The 14,529-nt window shown below is 43.4% G+C and overlaps 1 pseudogene; it reads right to left on the reverse strand.

Moving 5' to 3' along the window:
- Nucleotides 1-1,355: 1,355 nt before the first annotated feature.
- Nucleotides 1,356-14,529, reverse strand: part of LOC141155533 (cytochrome P450 2A6-like) — a 46,054-nt pseudogene continuing 32,880 nt past the window's right edge.

Here is a 14,529-nt window from a genome sequence, read left to right on the forward strand (position 1 = left end):
CAAATTGGTTTACTATTATATTTCCAGATAATAGCCCATACATTGCTTGTTATTTAGTGCCCATTACTTTTATGTTAGCACTTTATTTGTCTGGCTGACAATAGGTCGTATATATCATCGGGTATTGTTGATGTAAAGCGTGGGGTCCAAAATGTTCTCTTTCCTACAGTCCGGGCTGCACCATTTAATCAGTTCTGCTCTCAGTTCCCATGTGAACAGGACCTAACAGCACCCCATCATGCTTTTTCTAGGGATGCAGCTTTTAGTAGGAGGAGCACATAAATAATCCATCAGAACCATTGGTGGAGTTTACACCTGGAGAAGGTCCACTGATAGCTGTCCATAGACTGTTACGCTGCTAGGTTATGGACATGTTTTTCAAATGCTTTCTTTTAGTTGCCTAAATACCAATGTTATACTGAGTGGTCACCACCAAAGACCACCATCAAAGACTACAAAATACGTACTGTACAGTTTCACAATAGCAATGTCACAATACCTAAGTTGATACTGCCTTAAAGCAACTAAAGGAAAAACTGCACTCAGGTGCCATATCATCTGTGGCTCGCAGCTTGGCAGATGTGACTGATGGGTCCTACCAGACACATTGAAGGCAGTATTCTTGGTATAGGGGTATTCTTTAGTCCACTATGGATCAATCTGCAATAGATCCATCTACAATGAGTACAGATTGATACATGACTAAGTGGCACTAGTGAATAATTGGTGGTATAATAAGTTTATGCCCAGGGCAAAATGAATTTCGAACATGGACCTGTAAGTTATGGTGTTATTTGATGATTATCACATTGTAACCCCACAACGAAGAAATTGACACCGGTAACAAATGTACTTTTGGAAAGCATGGCATCAATCCCTCAGAATGGATCAGGAAAAAGTTGAACAAAATTGTCAATGGGAGAGATCAAGGTGGCATCCTTCTTCTCTCCCAAAAATGTTTCCGCTAAAATAAGGCAAACGTAAAAGTAATAACACCAACCAAGACGGCCAAGGCATTCTACTTGGTCAACCATGACTTTGGAATTACCAGCATCTACTTGGTGCTCTGTCTCTTTGTCTTCTATGTGCTAATATATTGGATTGGATAATGGGAGGTACCATTGTATCATTCATAAATTTTGTGTGAAAGTTTCCCTGGCCTGTTCCCTGCAGCTGGCTCTGATTATGCAGAAATTACAAAGCCACACAGAAAATGCAGACTGGGTGATAGAATGAAACAAGTTGTTTATTAACGATTTACAGGTCAGCAAGTAGAAATGCAATAACTGATAAATAGCAATCAGCAAGTTACTGACAATAAACCTCAGCACAACGCTTGTAAACTTTCTTTGCACTTACAGTTATTCTCTGTCCATAACCCTGGTCACTGCCCTATAAAACAATATATGTACATAGTTAACAATTAGCCTGTCGGTGTTGCACTTCTAAGATTTCCAAGGGTTTGGTCTCAGGCTCCCAAGGACTACACCCCTGGCTATTCTCCAAGGCTTTTATCATGTTCTGGAGTAGTTGTCATGGACAGTGAAACAACCCCTGTCATATTTTAATTTATGGGACATCAGGATGGAGGGAAAAAAAAAATTGTGGTGTACTGCGAATTTCGAAGGTTATGTTCACTCTTCTGCTTCTGCGTGTCCTAAAAAGGGGTAATTCTACAGTATGATGATGGCTGGGGAAAGAAAATGTTTTGTCAATTCGGTTTCAAGAATTGCGAAGTGGGAATCAATGAGAGTCTATTGCACAAACGATGAACTATATTCTTGTCATGAGATATAAGAAATACATTATAAGCTTTAGAAAATATGCCTTGATATTCATACTCTTAAACTTTTCACAACTTTTCATGTTACACCCATAAACGTAAATGTTGTTTTTATATTGTATGTGATATACCAACACTAAGTAGCATATATTTGTGATGTGTAAAGGAATCGATACATGGTTTCTAAATATTTTTAAAACGCAATCTGAAAATTGTGACGCACATGCATTTGTATCCAAATTATTATCGCAATTACTGCTGCAAGTCTTTTGGGGTATGTTTCTACCAATATTGCACATCTAAGAGCTGAAATGTTTTCCCAATCTTCTTTGCAAACTAGTTCTAGCTCAGTGAGATTGGATGGAGACATCTAAACAGCAATTTTCAAGACTTGTCACAGATTTTCAATAGGATTTAGGTCTGGACTGTGACTGGACCTTTCACACACAGAAATATGCTTTAATATAAACCATCCATTTTAGTTCTGGCAATAAGTTTAAAGTCATTGTCCTAGTGGAAGGTGAACCTACGCCCCAGTCTCAAGTCTTTTGCACCCTCTAACAGGTTTTCCTGCTGGATTGCCCAGTATTTTGGTCCATCCATCTTCCCATCAACTCTAACGAGCTGTAGCACCGGCATCTCTAAATCCTGCCCCCGCCCGGCAGAGACATTGACCTCATCACCGCTACAACCCCCGGCCAGAGTGTCCTACTTGTCCATTCTACTGTCTCGGCGATGCTGCCCAGGGTGCACGCACAAGGTGCTGATACCTGTGCTCTGTGCTTAGGGCGCGCATGTGCTCCCCACCTCTTACAGGGGCTACACGCGCCATCCTAAAGTGTCCCCAGCCAATGGCCGGTGGACACTAACTATTTAAGGCACCTCCTCCAATATGGAGGTGCCTGTGCAACGTTGTAAGTTAACACTCTTGTTAGTTCTCAGGTCCCAGTGCATGTATCACCACCTACCTGCCTATCAACCATGCCTACCTGCCTTTCTATCAGCTGTGCTCGCCTGCCTGTCTATCAATCGTGCCCACCTGCCTATCAACCATGCCTGCCTATCAACCGTGCCAGCCTGCCTGCCCATCAGCCTGACCATCTGCCATGCCAGTGACGCGCCCTCTGGGCCGTGGGGTACTCGGTAGCTGGGCCAGTCGATGCTGGGGATGTCACGGTGGCAGTGACCTGGTCCGTGACCCAGGGCAGTCAATTAAAAGGAAAGTAAAAGGGGAATAAAGTTTTTAGAGATAATATTCGTGACGTCACCCGTGGTATGCGGCTATATGGGGCCGCCACTGCGGTGCAGATCCACTGGAGCTGATGATGACGCAGTAGAGTTGGTTCAGCTCTCTACGGGCAGAGCTTAGCTCTAGGGCAGGAAATGATAGATAGTATGAGGTAGATGTTGCTGGTGCCGTGTAGTGCAGGGCAGCAATTATTCAAGGACACAGTGGAGTGCAATCTACAGGTTTTACTCACAGTTGTTAAGTTCCTCAGGTTACACTGATCAGCCCAGGGGAATGGGAATTACTCGGGTACCCGGGCCTTTGCCTTGGGGATGTCACGGTGGTCGCTCCCGGGCCCGTACCCTGGGGTCACTCTTTAAAAAGAGTTGATGGTTGTTAATTTTATAAAAGTTCGTGACGCCACCTGTGGTGTCTGGTGAGGATCATAAGTGCTGAAGCAGTCCACTGAGGCTGGTGTTGTGGCAGCTTAGATAGTATCGCTCCCCACAGGTGGAGCAGGGCCTCAGGGCAGCGTAGGTGGGGGAATGCAGGACAGGCAAGACCCAGCCGAGTCAGAGCAAGAACAGGGACAGACACGATAGTCACTTCAGTACCTTTTACTGATGGAAATTCAGGCACGTCCCGGAGCACTGTAGGGTGAAGGGTGCATGACAGGATCCTCCCCAATGAGCGGGTGTAAGGCCTCCTGTTACTTGCCTCTGCGTAGTAAGTTTCTGACCTGCCTGGAGCTAGGCCTAACTTTGTCTCTGTCCTGCGCTGGCTGACCTTGTGGTAGGGCCTTTCCTTGGAGTACATGCTCCTCAGCTTGCGGGGCCTATGTGTCTCCCGGCTCTGTTACGTATCAGCACTTTAGCGATCCTGGGACTTGTAGTTCTCCAGGGATTCCGGTTATGCCTTACTGGGTCGTAGAGATCCCGGTAAGCTTCGGACCCGGTGTCCGGTAACTTCTTCGGGGTGAGCTGGTTAAGCTCCTCTGCCCCCTATGTATTAACTCTCCACTCGCCTTCGGCCTACTCGGTCCCTCACTAGGCTGTACACACCAACGGCAGCTTGTCGCGCTTCACCGATCTTATGACGCTGAAACACCTAAAGCTCACTATCCTGAGCTCCCTGAATCTAGCTGGCAGGAGCCTCGTGCTCCACTGCTGAACTATTAGATAAGTTCTCTAAACTAGACTGAGCTCCACTGCAGATGACCTGTTTCTGTGTCTCACTCTGCAGGAACTGTCTGCCTAGTTCCACCTTCCCTTCTTATATCCCTAATGGGCTCCCTCTGCTTGTCTGAGGTGGAAGGTGGAGATGTGTGAATGTTTATGGGGGCCTCTTGTGGAGGAATCCATCAATGCACACTTCTAGGATCTGTGATACCAAGTGCAGCTGGGCGTCACAACACTTTCCGGATTATAACCGCCCATGTCGTCCTGTGTCCTCCGGGGTACTGATCCAGGAACTCTCAGGCATTTAAGGAGCACTCGGACGGGACCCCGTTCTATGTACCCTTTATTGGTTGTCTCACTGCGCTGGCTCTCACCCTCCTGCCCTGCGCTTCACAATCAGTGTCCCAAGCTTCGGGCCTTGTCGAGCGATGTGCAGTCCCCTGGACCCTATGCTGCCACCTTTTCGGTGATGTAATTGTGGCTGTTGGCAGCAGCACCTTGAAAATGCATCAGCCTCCGGTTGTCTAGCTGAGCCTGGTTGTTCTCCACTAGTTTAGGGGTCGGTCCCCTCTCTGTGGCCTGATCCCTCCTCATCAGCGTGGATTCAGGCGCACGGGTGGCATCTGCACTCACCGTGCCCACCGTGCCCCTGTGATCCCCTCTGTTCCTCGAGGAGCCCTCCTCACCGCTCCTCTCTTCTTTCTTTCCTTCTCCTGGGCCTCTCTCACTGGGCCTCAGCTCCTTTCTCCACTCCTCTTGAGCAGAGCTCTTCCTGAGCTCCTGCTCTGAACTCTCCCTCTGACTGAATTCTCTCTAGAACCTTCCACCCTTGCTTTTATACTCTTACCCTCTGTGCTCCACTGATCTACTTCCTCCACCCACCTCCTCTACCTAGTTCCACCCTCCAGCTAGGGACCAGGGACTGTGCTCTCCTTAGGAGCAATCTTGCCCTTCCCTACTGAAGTGGAGTGTATTGGATGTGTGTGTGTGGGTCCCTGGTAGTACTCCCTCCTTACCTGAAAGTGGGGAACCACACCTCTGGGTGAGATTCAGTACTTCTGTGTCGAATGGACCCGCAGGGGCGCCACATCAGCCTGCCTGTCTGTGCCTACCTCCTGTCCCTTGAAAGTCAGTTGCCACCCACCTGGGGTCAGTCCCAGAGTAGCACCTGGTTCATTTCCCTCATCCTTCCTTGGGTCACGGAGTCGCCAAGCCGCCATACATCCAAGGTCAGATTAGGTGATGCCCCTAGTTACGCCCCTCCGGGCTCTCCTTGCACCATGGCACTTTGGTTCCACCACCCATCCCAGTACACAGCTTTCCTGTCCCCGCAGATGCAAATCATCCCCACAACAGAAGGCAGCCACCACCAGCAGCAGTGGGATGGTGTTTTCAGGGTGATGTGCAGTGTTAGGTTTCTACCAAACACAGCACTTTGCATTTAGCCCAAAAAGTTTTACTATAGTCTGATATGACCAGAGCACCTTGTTCCACATGCTAGCTGTGTCCCGTTCATGGCTTTTTTCAAACTGCAAGTGGGACTTTTTATGGCTTGCTTTTAAAAATGTCTTTCTTCTTGCCACGCTGCCATAAAGGCCAGATTTTTGGAACATACAACTAATAGCTGTCCTGTGGATAGATTCTACCACCTGCGCTTTGGATCTCTGTAGCTCCTCCATGGTGACTATGGGCCTCTTGGTTGCTTCTCTAATTAGTGCTCTCCTTGCTTGGGATATCAGTTTAGGTGGATAACCATGTTGGTAGGTTTGCAGTTGTGCCATACTCCTTCCATTTTTAGATGTTGAATTTAACAATGCTTTGTGCGATGTTCCGAACTAGAGCTATTTTTTTATAGCCTAAACCTTCTTTACTCATCTCCACAACTTTATCCCTGACCTGTCTGGTGTGTTCCTTGGTTTTCATGATGCTGTTCTTATACAAACCTCTGAGGCCTTGACAGAACAGCCGTAATTATATTAAGAATAAATTACACACAGGTGGACTGAATTAACTAATGTGACTTTTAGAGGCAATTTGTCAATTAGGATTTTATGTGGGTTTACAGGAAGCTGAATACAAATGTAAGTTTAAATTTTCAGATTTATACTTTTAAAATATTTAGAAAACCGTTTATCATTTCCTTTAAACTTCACAAATGCTTGCTACTTAGTTTTGATATATTACATAAAATCCTGATAAAATACATTTACGTTTGAGAGTGTAATGTTAACATTTTTTGAAAAGTTCACGGGGTATGAAGGCACTGCTAATGCAGGTTTGGCCTGTTCATGTAATTACATTGACCTAACTTGACCTAACTTTCCAGGGTACGAGCAATCAATCGAATTTTATGGGCTGTAGGAATATTTTCAAAACCACTTTCTGTAAGGGAGATATCAAAGTCCTTGCAGTCCACTGTAGGCTTCAAGGTGAATTTTTGCAGGATGACGGTAAAGAAAATAAATAGTTCCAGTCGCACCAAGCTTTCAGCAACGCATGTTCTCTTTCCTGCAATGATGGGAATGTAAAGTAAAGTACAATAAATTAGGAGAATTAATCGCTCCGATAAGAATGCATTGAAATATTGGCATACAATACTGTGGAGAATTTTAAACAATGGTAATATACGTATATCGAGATAAAGGGGTTTTTAAGAACCAACATTGATTTTTAGGACATGTTATCAATATTATATCAGCAGTGGTCTGATACCCAGCACTCCCATCCATCAGCTATTTGCTGCTCCTGAGGTGGCTGAATGTAAGCAAAGCTAGAACAGCTCTGTACACTCCACTCATTCATCTTGCAGTGGGAGCAGCAAACAGCTGATTGGTGGGGATTCACCAGTTTGATATGCATGACCTTCGTTAAGGCTGGGCCGTTAGAACCCCTTTAGAGAGACACTGTCATCTGATTCATGCTGCTCAAACCACTGGCAGCATGAATCGCAAACTGGCTGCACATTTGCACGTCTGTATATTTTCTTCTAAAACAATTTGGCATTTTAGAGAAAATAAACTTTAAAGATCCAGCTCTTCCCAGGTCTATTTCATGTGTTGGACAAGTCTCTCATTTGTATATACAAAGGGAGGGGGTACCTGTCAGTTACCTGGTGCAGTGGTGGGAAGAGCCGGCTGGAGCAGCGCCGGGCTAGTCTGGTCACCGGCTAGCTACGTGTTGTGCAGCATGAATCAATGGCAGGATCCCTTTAAGTTTGGTGTTCAGAAGAGGTAGACAATACTCTATAACAGCCAATAGTTTGCTGAAAGGGAAATCAAGTTATTTCCCTTGTAGGTTTACATTTTATATGCAGATGCTATGCTACAGAGTCACCATTTATAGAATAGTCCCACCTGTACAAATTGGTTTCTAAATAGTAAATATGTAATATAAAATTGCTGAGTCCATCAAAGCTACTGCTCTTTACACAGGCCCTCCACTCTGGCGGCAACCCTACAGCAGGGAACATCCATCAATTTTGTCAAGATGCCGTAGAAGGAGAGATGAAAATGGAAAGTTCCTACAATTTTCATATGTTCACAAAAGTTCTCTAAAATCAGGACATCACCCATTACTGATGAGCTAATCTGAGAAATATGATTAGCCAAATTATCTCTGGGTCCAATTTCCCTTCCACCTTCAGTCTTTTTCCCCGTTTGGCACCTGTCTAGACCTTATGTGACATCACGACATCATGGAGGACTAAAGAGTGAAAATGGAAGAGAAGAGCATATACTGAGAGAGGAAATGAGCCACGGCGGACCAGTTTGGGGGATCAGTAAGGAGAGTGTTATGGGTTTTTTTTACCTGTTCTTTGCACTAAAAGCAACCAATCAAGGCAGCCATTTCATTTAATTTGAGTGAATCAAATCCCTCCAATTTTTTTTATGAAATTCAAAGTAAATTTGATTTACCTTGATTCAACTGACTCATGTTTCAGAGTTACACATACCTTGCAGAAAAATAATTTTTAGATGAAAGTATTCCAACTATATCTAATATAGAGATAAGAAAATGTACGCTGGGAGGGGGTGAGCTGAATACTAGTCAGTGGCATGTAATTACGTGGCTGCTAATTGCATTCAATTAAGCATTAGGAGATTCTTTGCATGCAGAATTTGTAGGTGATTTGAAGAAATAACAAATATATAGGCACAATGTAAGAGGAGTATAATAACACTTCCAAAGACAATTGTCCCTGTACACGAAGATATAAACACTAATGTAATTAAAATATATTTTTATTAATCTTACAAAAATTAAAATTAAATTAAAAAATCAAGCAAGTAGTATCTCCGTATGTAGCAAGCAGGCAAATCAGAATCACGTTTCAATACTTCCAAGATTTCTAAAGATCACTGCATATTGAATAGTCTTATAACATGGGTGTAATGTATAAACCAGTTTTGTAAAGTGCATAGTGCCTTGTGTTCCTTCAAGAGTCATCAAATACCCGATACTTCTATAGATTAGATATCTAAGTGAACCTCATCAGGTGTATAGTTCAAGGATAAATAATCAAATATGATGAAAGAGTGTATATATTCCTGGGAGTTTTGAGTAATCAAAGTGCTCTAACGAAACAATAGAAAAGGTATAAAGTGCAAGTGCTAATGGATCAGCACAAAGATTTCTCCACTAGAGACAGAAGGCATGGATCATATCATTAACCAAAGAATATGTATGGGAAAACACACAGGAATAATTTGAAGTAATATCACTTACAATTATGGCGGTGTGGATTTGCATGTTCCTGGGCTACCACTACGACAATGCCATTTCACCTCAGCTTTTTCTTTTTCAAAAGGGGCGTAACCTTAGGTGATCGTGGTGCCTCTTACATACCTTGTCTCTTATAATGATGATGATTTGGCATCAGGGGGTCCAGATATGTCAGTGCATGCTGCATTGGTGTTTTTCCCTTATGAAAACCGGACTTCCTAATCACCGCGTTGGAACGTAAGGGTGGACTGGTACTCCAGGGGAAGAGGAAATCGTGCATGCGCACACTCCGGTTACCAAGTCCTGCAGATAGTGGCGGTGTTCAAAAGGGGCGTGGTGTCCAGTGAAAAGAATCTTGCGGAAACTATTGTCTGCTGATACTATTGGGGTGGAGAATTACAGAGACTATTATCTGCAGAAGCTATTAAGGCAAACAAGGGGAATAGGACCCCATAAGGGGATACCATATAATCAAGAGTAACAATGAATGTTGAGCAATAAATACATGAACAAATCAATGGTGATGATGAGTGAATGTGTGTATGTGCAGGGCAAGACAAGTGATGTGGTGAAATAAATAAAAGGGGGAATGTAATATAACCCTCATGATTTGTGAATGACGTTAGAAGGTGATAACTCCAAATGGGATTACGAAAGTGTTAGTTACTAAAAAGTGCTGGTCCCGCGCAGAAGGATGCGAAGCGTTCCACCCTTGCGTTCCAGTGCGAGATCAGAAAGTCCAGTTTTCATAAGGGGAAACACCAATGCAGCATGCGCCGACAAATCTTGACCCCCTGATGCCCAATCATGCTGAAAGGCAAGGTATTTAAGAGGTAACAAACACCTAAGGTTACTCTTCTTTAGAAAAAGCTGAGGCGAAACGGCAATGTTGGAGTGGTAGCACAGGAACATGCAAATCCACACCACCATAATTGTAAGTGATATTACTTCAAATTTTTCCTGTGTGTTTTCCCATACATATTCTTTGGATAATGAGATGATCCATGCCTTCTGTCTCTAGTAGAGAAATCTTTGTGCTGTTCCATTAGCACTTGCACTTTATACCTTTTCTATTATTTCATTAGAGCACTTTGATTACTCAAATCTCCCAGGAATATATACACTCTTTCATCATATTTGATTATTTATCCTTGAACTATACACCTGATGAGGTTCACTTATATATCTAACCTATAGAGGTATTGGGTATTTGATGACTCTTGAAGACACACAAGGCACTATGCACTTTACAAAACTGGTTTATACAGTATACCCATGTTATAAGACTATTCAATATGCGGTGAGCTTTAGAAATTTTGGAAGCTTTGAAATATGATTCTAATTTGCCTGCTTGCTACAAACTGAGATACTACTTGCTTGATTTTTTAATTTAATTTTAATTTTTGAAAGATTAATAAAAATATATTTTAATTACATTAGTGTTGATACCGTTATGTACAGGGACTATTGTCTTTGGAATGGTTATTATACTAATATTTTGGAGGTGCGCTGTCATACACATAACTGGGACATAGTGTATTAACATGTAAGAGGAGTTTTGCAAGTATAAAATATCCAAACCGACAGAAAATGGTATAAATGCATTATTTTTCTTAAATTTATTGTTCTCATCCAAAAAGTGATTGACATTGAACTCTTCTGGTTTTTCAAATTGTGAGGGGTCATGCAATACAGTTGTCAACATGGTAAGAACATCAGTACCCTGAAAAGAAAAAAAGAAATTATGAATACATGTGACACATGAGCCGTCATCTACTGATGGGTTGTATCATGGCATGTGTTCATTGTCTTTTAGCAGACAAAAGGCTGCCATGAGCAGCCCCTTAAATGGAATGTATCAAGTTTTTGTTATGTAATCTGAGAGCAGCATGACTTAGAGACAGAGGTATTGATTCTCTAAACTCCTGGAACACTTGGTCCACTCCCGTGTAATCCGCTATCTCTCAGATAACTCTCTTCTCGATCCTTTACAATCCAGTGTCCACTCCTCACACTCTACTGAAACTGCCCTATAAAGTCTCTAACGATCTACTAACAGCTAAATCTAATGGTCACTACTCCCTGCTGTTTCTCCTGGATCTTTCTGCTGCATCCAACACTGTGGATCACCAGCTCCTCCTCACTATGTTCCGCACAATAGGCCTCAAGGACAGAGCTCTCTCCTGGTTCTCATCCTATCTCTCTGACTGCTCCTTGACGGTATCTTTTGCCGGCTCTTCCTCCTCTAATCTTCCCCTTACTATCGGGGTTCCACAAGGATCAGTCCTAGGACCCTTCATCTTCTCCTTGTATACTGCCCCTACTGGGCAAACCATCAGCAGATTTGGTTTCCAGTATCATCTCTATGCTGATGACACCCAACTATACACCTCTTCACCTGACATCACCCCCACTCTATTACAAAACACTAGTGATTTTCGGTCCGCTGTCTCTAACATCATGTCCTCCCTCTATCTGAAACTGAATCTTTCCAAAACTGAACTCCTTATTTTTCCTCCCTCTACTAACCTACCTATACCTGACTTTTCAATTTCCTTGGGTGGTGCCACCATAACTCCCGAGCAGCAAGCTCACTGTTTTGGAGTCATATTTGACACACAATTTTCCTTTATTCCCCATACTCAATCACTCACTCGCTCATGTCACCCACACCTTAAAACACACATTCTCCAGAATCCGACCTTTTCTCACCATTGATAAGGCAAAATCTCTTACTGTTGCGCTGATTCATTCTCATCTGGACTACTGCAACTCTCTTCTGATCAGCCTCCCTCTAAACAAACTCTCCCCTCCAATCCATTCTGAATGCAGCAGCCAGGGTCGTATTTCTATCAAGCCCCTTCACCGACACCTCTACCCTGTGCCAGTCATTACACTGGTTACCCATTTACCACAGAATACAATACAAACTCATCTCTCTCACCCACCAAGCTGTCCACAGTTCTGCACCGCCCTATATCTCATCCCTCATTTCTGTCTATCACCCCTCCCGTGTGCTCCATTCTGCAACTGATCTAAAACTTACATCCTCCTTAATCAGAACCTCACACCTCCGTCTTCAAGACTTCTCTCATGCCACGCCAGTTTTCTGGAATGCACTGCCCCAAACAATCCGACTGATATCTAGCTTCCATGTCTTAAAATGTGGATTAAAAACACATCTGTTTAGACAAGCCTATCACCTCAACTCACCAACCTAACTCTGCCCTGTTCCCTCCTAAATCTTAATCTTAATCTTCCCCTGCATATTCATCTGTCTCCCCATCCTCCATGCACCAAATACCACACGATAACTGCACTTACACAGATACTGGCTGATGACCATGTTCTTCCTATTGTGTCCCCCCATTTCCATATAGATAGTAAGCTTGCGAGCAGGGCCCTCATTGCTCATGTAACTGTTGAAATGTGATACATTGTATGGTTTATATTGTCTATTCATGTCCCTACTTAATTGTAAAGTGCTGCGGAATATGTTTCGTTATATAAATAAAAATTATTATTATTATTCCAGTGATGTGTCACTTACTGGGCTGTGTGCTGTTGTTGTTTTAATAAAATCACTGTTTTATTAGCAGGAGATTATCACTATAGGAATATACATCTCATGCCTCCTAGTTCTCCTGTTCTATGTAAACCTGCCCCAACCACTGATTGGCAACTAATAAACAGTGTGCACAGAAAGCAGCTAATCAGTGGTTTGGGTGGGGTTATACAGAGCTCAGCATTTCGAGCTCTGCTAGATCTGAGGCAGGGATTTTATAAAAAACAAGGATTTTATAAAAATGACAGCATGCAGCCAGATAAGTGACACACCTACGAAATGAGAGTCTCAGTCCCTACATCATGTTGTTCTCAAATTATATAATAAAATCCTGGTGACGGATTTACTTTGAAGGGGTTGACTCTTCTTAAGGAGCATGCTGTTCCTCTGCCTTTTGGCTTTCAAGGGGGAAGGGTGCACTGCTGATGATTGACAGTTGGCGTCACTAGCCCAAACTGTGCACTCTCCAATGCTGCAAGTAGAAACAGTTTTACCTTTCCAGCATCAGTACAGCAGAGGGACATTGAAGCAGGTGAAATCTAATGATTGAAATAGTCTTTGACCAGTAATTGCAACCTCGATAGCAAAGAGCTACTTGCCTAGGAGACCATCCACTTCTGATAGACTACAGAGATGGACGGTAGCTTAGACAACAAGCAGTAAAATATAAAATTAAACGTAAATTGTTTTTTGTTCTTACAAGCAGGTTTGCATTTTAACTATTGATCATGTTAGAATAACCCTTTAAGTCAACAGGTATACAAAGTAAGCATGGTCAATTTTAGATTATATTTGCTAATATAATCGTGATCTTTAAGGAGGCCCTCTGTCCATGTCTATTCTAGAAACTACCTGTATTATCCTTGGTATAAAAAGTCTGAAGATTTTTTTGTTAGAGCTATATGGTATTTCTATTTCTTATGTATGAATAAATTGACAATTGGGTGTTTTCAGCAGGGGGTATGTCCCTCCGCTGTCTGACATTGTCCAATGAATGATGGCAGTATTAAGCTCCCGTCTCACATAGCGATATCGCTAGCGAGATCGCTGCGGAGTCACGGTTTTGGTGACACAACAGCGACCTCACCAGCAATGTCGCTATGTGTGACACTTTGCAGCGATCAGGCCCCTGCTGTGAGGTCGCTGATCGCTGCAAAGTGTCCTGGACCATTTTTTGGTCGTTGGCCTCCTGCTGGCCAGCACACATCGCTGTGTGTGACCAGCGGGACCAACGATCAAGCTGGTATCCATGGTAAACATTGGGTTACTAGGGGCACGCGTGCACTAAGTAACCCGCTGTTTACCATGGATACCACTCTGCTACGGTGCGCGGGAGGTTACCGTTCACTTTAGCAGAGTCGTATCCATGATAAACATCGGGTTACTAGGGGCATACGCGCACTTAGTAACCCGATGTTTATCATGGATACGACTCTGCTAAGGTGAACGGTAACCTCCCGCGCACCGTAGCAGAGTGGTATCCATGGTAAACATCGGGTTACTAGGGGCACACGCGCACTTAGTAACCCGATGTTTATCATGGTTACGAGCCTGCTCCTGCTTGAGCAGCAGGCTGGTAACCGGGAGCAGGACATCGTGGAAAGATTCTTTCCACGATGTCGCTGCTCCCCTGATCGCTGGTGAGCCTGCCTGTTTGACAGCTCACCAGCGATGTATTAGCAACGCAGCAACGATCCCTGACAGGTCGTATCGTTGTGGGGATCGCTGCTGCATCACTTAGTGTGACGAGGCCTTTAGACTGTGTAGGTGCACACTCCTTTAACAATGGGAATGTTAGCCCCAGAGGTTAGTCAATTCACATATTATTCCGGTTGAATAACAGAAGAATGACTATGCATTTTTTTTATAGAGATTGCAAAAAGACATGTCAAGACTGAGGATGATTTTCTTTTAAGGCATAGACATTTTTTTAAACTTCTGCTATTTATTTGTCCAAAGTTGTCATCACCAGCTGCCTTGAAACCACTCAGCAGTTTGTTGACAGATGCAACCCTAAAAACTTATATTAGAAAGTTGACTACATTCCTATTTC

This window comes from Phyllobates terribilis, unplaced genomic scaffold, assembly GCF_046119375.1.
Source record: "Phyllobates terribilis strain yellow unplaced genomic scaffold, ASM4611937v1 Scaffold_7__3_contigs__length_470593459, whole genome shotgun sequence".
Taxonomy (NCBI): Eukaryota; Metazoa; Chordata; class Amphibia; order Anura; family Dendrobatidae; genus Phyllobates; species Phyllobates terribilis.